The sequence below is a fragment of the Osmerus mordax genome, chromosome 14, assembly GCF_038355195.1.
Source record: "Osmerus mordax isolate fOsmMor3 chromosome 14, fOsmMor3.pri, whole genome shotgun sequence".
NCBI lineage: Eukaryota > Metazoa > Chordata > Actinopteri > Osmeriformes > Osmeridae > Osmerus > Osmerus mordax.
In genome coordinates this window covers 290,117-299,204 of record NC_090063.1, presented here as the reverse complement: position 1 = coordinate 299,204, position 9,088 = coordinate 290,117, and positions in this window count along the sequence as shown.

Sequence of the window (9,088 nt, the reverse complement as noted above, 5' to 3'; positions counted from 1 at the left end):
AAAATGCCACACATATTAATAACTGGGATCATAGTTAGTGCCGTGCCTGATATGCAGCTGGTGATTACAGTTCTAGAATATGTGTTGTAATGTATTATACATTCTTTACTGTAACACAGGAGGAAACATTTACAGCAGACAGTGAGCTCTCCAACTACTTTTAGCACATTAGCTACCATTTCACCAAAATACCATCATTCTACACCGAGTAGCCTAATATCAAGTTAGCGGTTTGCACTAATTATAGCAGAGATACCTCTGGAAAAGTTATCTAGTATAATTATAACAAGCATACAGAACTGAGAGATGAACTGCTGGCGGCGGTGGATGGTCCAGGTGCGACCGGAGGATGAACGGCCGGGGCGGGGCGATGCTTGGTACGGCTCCGCGCTGCAAGAGAAGCCGTGTGTTGGTGAACCCCGTTTGTCTCTGGTCCATGTTAAAACTGTCCGCTGTGAAATGGTCAGTGGCGCAGAGGCGGCTGTTGGAGTTTATCCAAAGCTTTCCATGAGCGTGGCTATTCACAAAATCTATCAACCTATTTTTCCTTTCATTATCAACTTAAATGGCGTTGCAGCGCAGCTGGAGTTCTTGCATCCAGGGAAGATGCAGTTGCGGGTGGTGAAGCTAGCTAGCTAGCTGATGTAAGCTAAAATAACAGTACAGCAGGAGGAGCCATTCAGTGATCTGACGTAGATGGGGCGAAATGATGTAGATAGGGCATTTTTTGGCTCCGCCCATTAAAACCAGATCTGAAAACGGAAGAGAAACTGTTCTTCGGTCTAACTCCACATTTCAGTGTGACAAAGTTTTAGCACTTTGCACATGCTTTCAGGAACTCATTTCACACCTATATAATGTACTTAGAAGCAAAACATGGAATTTACTTTACAGGATCTTTAAGCTTCACTCGTTGTACTACGATGCTAGCATGAATATCACAATGCACGTACAAGTTCGATGTTCGCTCTTTATTAAAACAAGGTTTAGTTGTGAAAGTAGTTGGTCAGTTCTGAATTGTTATATTCAGGGTTCTAAATTAACTTTTTTGATCACCAGCCAATCAGAATTTCCACTAGCCAAATTCTTTCCGGTGAAAATAAGAACAATTATGAGTTTCCCTGAATGCATTTGATCATTTTATTAACATTGTTGGCATGAAAAACACAGAAAATGAAGTAAAATGAAGCACAGAAGTATGATGCAAGGGTATGTGAAATCACCAACACGTAAGGACACGATTTATTGTAAATGGCTAAAACATCCATTCGCGTCATGAGATTGACTCCTGCCCATGCATTTACAGAAACGTTTTGTCCTAAGCAGGCATTAATTAAACTGACCTAATATACTCTTTATTAAGAACAGTATTTACATTACACTAGACTGTGTCAGTAAGCAACATAATTTTTCTTATGCGTAGACTACATGCGGCAATCCTTACAAAACACGACAACATTTTCATTGTCAAACACAAGCCATTCCCGACCCGTTGGCCATTTGGCATTACATTTTCTTTTCTTCGTTTCTCTAGTGCTATCAATTCCTCATCCCCTGCCTCGTTCCTCTTCTCGCCCCCAGAAGTTTGTCCTAACCACTGCCGCATTAAGTTAACTTTTTACTTTACTTTACTACTCTAGCTCTTATTACCTCCTATGATCCGCTATGCTTCGTTTTACTTCTTCCTTGTGTTTTCTGGTGGACGTTTCCATGGTTTCTCGCGCCCGGTTTCACTTCAACTGCGCGTAGCCAATGGGCGTATAAAACGTTATCACGTAGCATTACGGCACAGTCTGGGTCCGGACCCGGACCGCGGTCCGCCAATTAGTGACCCCTGTTCTAGGGGGTATGGGGCAAGCATTAGGACAGGTGGGGGGAGGGGGGATACTTGGGTGTCCTGCTTGCACAGACACAACGCAGGAGGCACCACAGGCACATATGGGCAACTGGGCCCATATGGTTAATCCGGCCATGAATGTGTGCCAAAATGATATCCCCTGACAAGCCATGCTGATCAATTTGATCTACTAAGGCCAGTCTGCCAATACTGACACGACTAATGTCTTCCCTTCATCTCTCGAATCTAGGTGTCCCTATCTGCCTTCGATCTTGTGCAGCTGCGTTGGTCTGAAGATAACCACGCCCCTCTCGTTGCATGTGAGACTGGAAATAAATACAGCGCAGAAATAAAAGTGGTGCTCGGAAATATATGTGCCGTTAAATAAAAGTTAAATAAAAGTTTCCAAAATAAATAAATGTGGCATTAGGAAATAAAAGTCCCATGAAATAAATAGATGTTGTCTTTACAAAAACATAATTTTTAAATAAATACATTGAGGTACATAGAGGTAGGTAAATGGATTCAGCTATATATATATATATATGATGCTATATTTATATATTTATTGCCATCTTTTTTAATTTCAGGGTTTATTTCATAGCCATATTTATTTATGTATTTATCTATTTATTTTCCGATTTATTTCTTTAATTGTGACTAACACGGGGTTCCATAGATCAACACAGTTTAACTGAAAACACAAACTATGCGTGGTTATCGACCAGAAAAGGATGGAGTGCTATCTCCACGGGGAGAAGATCTTGTCCCAAGCGGAGGAGTTCAAGTATCTCGGGGTCTTGTTCACGAGTGAGGGAAGGATGGAGCGCGAGATTGACAGGCGGATAGGTGCGGCGTCTGCAGTGATGCGGGCTCTGCATCGGTTCGTCGTGGTGGAGAGTTGAAAGCCGAAGCTCTCTATTTACCAGTCGATCTACGTTCCTACCCTCACCTATGGTCACGAACTGTGGGTAGTGACCGAAAGAACGAGATTGCGAATACAAGCGTCCGAAATGAATTTTCTCCACAGGGTGTCCGGGCTCTCCCTTAGAGATAGGGTGAGAATCTCGGTCATCCGGGAGGGGCTCAGAGTAGAATCACTGCTCCTCCGCGTCGAGAGGGGCCAGTTGAGGTGGCTCGGGCATATGATAAGGATGCCTCCCTGGTGAGGTGTTCTGGGCACGTCCCACTGGGAAGAGGCCACGGGGAAGACCCAGGACACGCTGGAGGGACTATGTCTCTCGGCTGGCCTGGGAACGCCTTGGGGTCCCCCAGGAAGAGCTGGTGGAAGTGGCCGGGGAGAGGGAAGTCTGGGCCTCCCTGCTTAGGTTGCTGGCCCCGCGACCCGACCCCCGGAAAAGCGGCAGATGATGGATGGATGGACAAACTATGCCCGCAGAAATCCATGTCCGCGCGCGATTAGCCAATGCAGGGCAATTCCCTTAAAGGGGTCATTGACTGCAAAACCGAGTTTACCTTGTCATAGTTGAGTAACGGCAGATCAGTTGGTAAAATGGACGTACAGTGAACCTCAAAATACATTGACACCTCTTTCCTATGCAAATCTCACAATTTGAAAATGCTGCTGTAAAAAAATGGTCAAACGTTAAAAAAAATACACGAGTTTATGTCAACTCGTGGCTCCACCCTATTTGGCTCTGGTCTGTACCTTTGTCACCAGGGCTCGAAATTGGCACCCGCCAAGCGCCAATGGCGTGTAGATTTTTGGGCTGGCGACTAAATTGTGTCCGATGCTCTACCATTTTGCGAGTGAAATTGCGGAATACAGCTCCCGACTACCGCGCCCGTCATGGTAAAAAAGCTTGCAACGCCAACACGAAAAGTTGTGCGCGCATCTAGGTGGCAGAAAACCGTGAAGATAACCTTTATAAAAGCTAGAGAATGACATGGATAATACAAATAGTTAGATTTAAAAAGACAAAAAAGGTTGAGGATGGTAGCATTTAAGAGAGAAAGCAATTCCCCATTGATCTGTCACATCAGAATTTTGATTTGGGTCACGAAAGTCTTGAAATTTGAGTGAGTGCGTCGCCAGATAGACCGCATAGTCTTACGAGGCGGCAGCCATGTCTCTTTCTTGGTCGCGTTATGTCACAAAGTTCATAATTTTACAGTTCGGTCAATTCTTCAACAAAAGTTTTACACCAAAAAAGTCATGCAGGGCATTTCAACAGATATGGGAATTCTGCTTTTAGCCAGCTAGTCCGATGCGAAGAACAAACCTCATGGACAAGGACAACCCATCTCACATTGAGCAAGAGGAGTAGTAAGCCCCTGGAACCTCCTGAAATAATAAATTATTTCAAAAAGTAAAATTGGTTGATTTTGTTTAACCCATTCTGAGAGTGATTTACAATTATATTAAAATCATAGGTAAAGGTTGTTTATGTCAAACAATTTCAGAGTACGTTTAATTTTGTCCGGTAAAAAATATTATTGGCTGGTAATTTTTTTCATCTACCAGCCATTTTGGCTGGTAAGCCAAAAAGTTAATTTCGAGCCCTGGATATATTATTATGAAATTTATTCATTTTGACGAACGTTTCCATTTTAACCGGCACATCTTTTTGTTCCAACTAAATGTGGTTTCTATCTTACTTGTCCAATACAAAGGTCCAATCAGGAGCTTTAATAACTGTAATCACCATGACAACTCACTCACTGAAAGTTGGTTGCAACCTCTGTGGGTCAGGTTGTGTGTGTCATTTGCAACAACGCAGGCTAATCGATTTGCTAACCTGTTTCTTCCTTAGCGAAAAACATGGCGTGCTCTAAACCCGGCGAAAATCCAAATCCAAAAATACCTAATTTCAGACAAGTATGCATTTGTGCTGCCGGTGGGGCGCACAAAACCGATGTGTTTAATGAGACCGTTGCCCTTGTCAATAGTGTTAGCTAATGTAAAACGTCACTATCATGGCCGTGGGAACTAGGAGTGCTGTAGCACCCCCTGACAGCACGAGAATTTCCAATGATATGACTTGAAAATTCACCACCGCGGCACAGCCCAGCCCCGCAGTAGCGGACTGGCCATCGGGAGCACCGGGAGAAGAATAACAATGGAAAACCAGGAGTATTAACACCGTAGGCGTGAACAATGCATGCATCTTCATCGTAGTCCATCTGACTTTAGCCGAAGCAAAGCTAGAGAGAGGATGCATTGGGAGATTTCCTATAGTAAGCTAGATACTGCTTCAAATTGAAAACGGAGAATTTATTTGAGTAAAGACAAGTTACTTAACATCTGTGTTCAATATCGTCAATTAAAAGTAAAAACTTTCCAGTTACGAAGTGTTTGTTCGTAGGATTAACGCCAGCTGCAGCAAACACTTACCCCAGCCCCGGTTTGGCTGTTCGTGACGGTCAGTTATGACAGTCTTGAGCCTCGATTTTTGCAGATTTCTGTGAAACTTGTAAAGAATGTATAATACATTACAACACATATTCTAGAACTGTAATCACCAGCTGCATATCAGGCACGGCACTAACTATGATCCCAGTTATTAATATGTGTGGCATTTTAATCACTGAATGCATCACGGGCACTGTGCACGAGTGAATATAACAACAGGATTTATGAAGGAGGCATGTCTTAAAGTTATGTATTGTGCTTATTAAAGTTGTGCATTGTGCTTATTAAAGTTATGAACTTAGAAGTGTGCTCAGGCTTAAACATTGGGTCTCACACTGAGTGTGGGAAGCAGGCTGTTCTTTGTGTCTCTATCTTTTCATTTTCAGAAACAACCTTGAATCTGGGTGGAGATGGCACCCGAGCAGGTGGGACGCGGAGGCAAGAACAACTCCCTGATGCACGAGAGAACAAGCTCAACCCTCTTTTCATCTTTCTGTTTTAATTGCACTGTATATTATATGCTGGGGAGGGAAAGATAGCCAGTTGGACTTCGTGAACCAGCCCAAACTCTGTTGCGGGTAGGGAAACTTAGACAACTCCAGAGCTCTGTACTTGTTGATTTCCAACTGCTGCATTAAAGCTGATATTATCGGACCTCTGCAACTCCAGAGCACTCTTTCTAGAACACAGATTTGTGTCATTGAATACCATCATTACATATTGGAATGGACACATAGAAAAATGAATCCTTCAAATGGTGACCCCGACGCTGAAAAGAGGGAGTCCAGAGAGTTCCGGCCCGACCGACAGATCGGGAGAAAGATCCATACACCGGTACGAGGAGGCAAACGTAATCGTCAGAGGCGCCTCAACATAAAAAAAAAGGTAAGCAGACACCTGTTAATTCAAAGTACTGCTATTCGGAACTGAGAACCAAATTTAGACGATTACTATGTTTCATCCTACCTAGTCAAACGAACAGTGGTGGGAAATCAACCGTTTTTAAGTTTTGTCTTCGTCAAGGGGAGGTTAGAGTCCTCTCCAAAAGGGTGGAAGTCCCTACACATTTGTCTTCGTCAAGGGGAGGTTAGAGTCCTCTCCAAAAGGGTGGAAGTCCCTACACGTGTTTTGTCTTGTCAAGGAGAGGTTAGAGTCCTCTTCAAATGGGTGAGAGTCCCTATATGTGTTTTGTCTTGTCAAGGAGAGGTTAGAGTCCTCTTCAAATGGGTGAGAGTCCCTATATGTGTTTTGTCTTGTCAAGGAGAGGTTAGAGTCCTCTTCAAAAGGGTGAGAGTCCTAACACGTGGTTTGTCTTTGTCAAGGAGAGGTTAGAGTCCTCTTCAAAAAGGGTGAGAGTCCCTGTAGGCCTACGTGTTTTATGTTTAAAAAAGGAGAGGTTAAAATACACTCCAAGGGTTAGAGTCCCTGAACTTGTTTTGTGTTTAAAAAAGGAGCACTCCAAGGGTTAGAGTCCCTGAATTTGTTGTGTGTGTGTTTATCTTTTCTTTCCTTTGTCCTCTCCGGTACAAAAGGGTCACAGTCCCTGAAAAAGTAATATTTGTGTGGAATCGGGTTGAGTTGAATGGTATTTTAAACAGATCTGTCGTTCTTTATAAATAAATAAATAAATCCACTAGGTGCCCTCCAAGGACCATAATTGCCTTCACTGCAAAGTCTAACAAGTTTTCAAATTGTGAAATCACTCACTTATCAATCTTGTGCTTTTTTCTTGTGCAATCACTCAGTTTTATCAATCTCGTGCTTTTTTTCTTGTGCAATCACTCACTTTTATCAATCTCGTGCTTTTTTCTTGTGCAATCACTCACTTTTACTAATCTCGTGCTTTTTTCTTTGACCAAGAAGTTACAGAAATCCCGAGGAGAGTTGGAGAAAGGTGGGGGCTAAAAGAGTCCAGTTACGTTGAGATCTTACAAAGGTGATCCCAGAGGGTATACCCCTGGTTTATAAATTGGTTCGAATACAATTGGAAGAGTTATACTAGAGCAAACCAGCTGTGTTGGTCAAAGAATGGTTTGAGGAAATGTATGTGAAAAATTATGAGGAAGCAATTGGAAAGGTATATGGATAACATTTTAAGTCAAAATAGTAAAATCTAGGGTTTTTAAGAGTTTTGATAAAGGTATTAGATATAATTTGGTTAAAAATGAGAAAGAGAAAATAACTAAATGTACTTTTATTTGGAGTTTAATTGTAATTTGGTTTTAAGTTTTATTTGAGAGTTTTATCAGAGCCTGGCATACTGTTTGGGATAAACAGTTAGGCTGTGATAATGTTGTATTATGAAGAGGGTTATTATAACATTCAGTTCTGAAATAATTTGGGAAGACTCATCAAGTCTGATAAATTGTGGTTATGATGGTTTGAGCTAATTGGCTCGTTTTGAACTGCAGCAAAACGAGTTATGAAGTTCTACCTATCTGACCTTTATAGAAAATATAGTTGGGAAAAATGTTTGGTTAATAGCTACATTAAGAACATTATTTGGTTTATATTTCATTTAAGAAGCATACGGATTCTGGTTTGGCATAATGAAAATTGCTTTGATCATATCTTTGATAAAAAGAGCTGTGATTTGGTAAAATTGAGAATCTAAAACAATATTGGTTTTAAACTTAACTGTTTTAAAAGACAGAAAAGGTTTTTTTGGAGTGAAAGAAATTAGACTAACAGTTGATTTTCTAAAGAAGGGAACAAAGAAACAGATTGTCATTTCTAGGCATGACTAATAGGAGTTGACTATCAAATGATGATGTATGGTCTTATTAGATGCTGTTACATGTGTTTGCTCAACAATAAGAAAACTGAAGGGTCAATACTGCCTGGTAATTATAGATACAGTATGTTTACTATGTGAATTGAAGTCTTTCCCAGTCCTATACCAGATGCATAACACCATTTGAATTGATTTATTGGAGATCATATGTAATACCACAACTTAAACCTTACACATAGCATGATGAAGAGGCGAATCAAATGGTTAACCAATTTTATAACAAATGCTAACTAGAAAAGAGATGTCTTCTGCTAAATTCTGTTCCAGGTGAAGCAGTAAACCAAAGAGTGGAGGAGTCAAACGAGGAGATTGGGTATTGATTAAAATTATCAATGAAAGGAGGGATCTTATGAAATCTTTAAAATATCCTGTCTAATTTCTGGTTTTTCTATTTGTTTCAAATTTATTTTATTTTATTACAATTCTAAAAGCTTGGCTGAAGTTGTATGTATGTGGTGAAGGGGGCCTGTGAGCATGTCCAGGTCTGCCGTGGATACATGGATGTCGAATGTCCACTCTGTGGAGTGACGGTGGGTTTTCCCCTATAACATTATTAGGGTTTTCCCACTGTGTCCAGTGTGTCCTCACCACTTGGCCATAACGCTGCATAGTCTCATCATTATTGTTGATTTGTATGCCAACATTGTGTAATCAGTAATGGGATATTTTTAAATTTGTGTTTGTTGTCACACCCTAAAAGGGTGTGAAAGGAGGGATTTATTTGAACTTTAAAAATATCCACTTTAAATCCTTAAATGGGTTCTTGATTTCAATATCTGTGTTTAATCATTGGTGTTCGACTGTTCGCATCTCATTTGACTCAGTTACTGCTTGATCATGGGAGATAAGGTGATGCTGGGACTGTAACTCTTTTCTGCCTCAGGACGAGTCAGACCGGCGGGTCTGACTTCTAAGGCCCCATTCCCCTGGAGACCCTGCCCCATCTGCCCCTATGCCTCATCAGACCTGTGAGTGGTCTGCCCCCCCCTTCCCCTTGAAGACCCTGTCCCACCTGCCCCAATACATCATCAGATGTTCGGGGAAGCCTGTTGTACATTTATGGACAGGACCATTCAAGGTCATC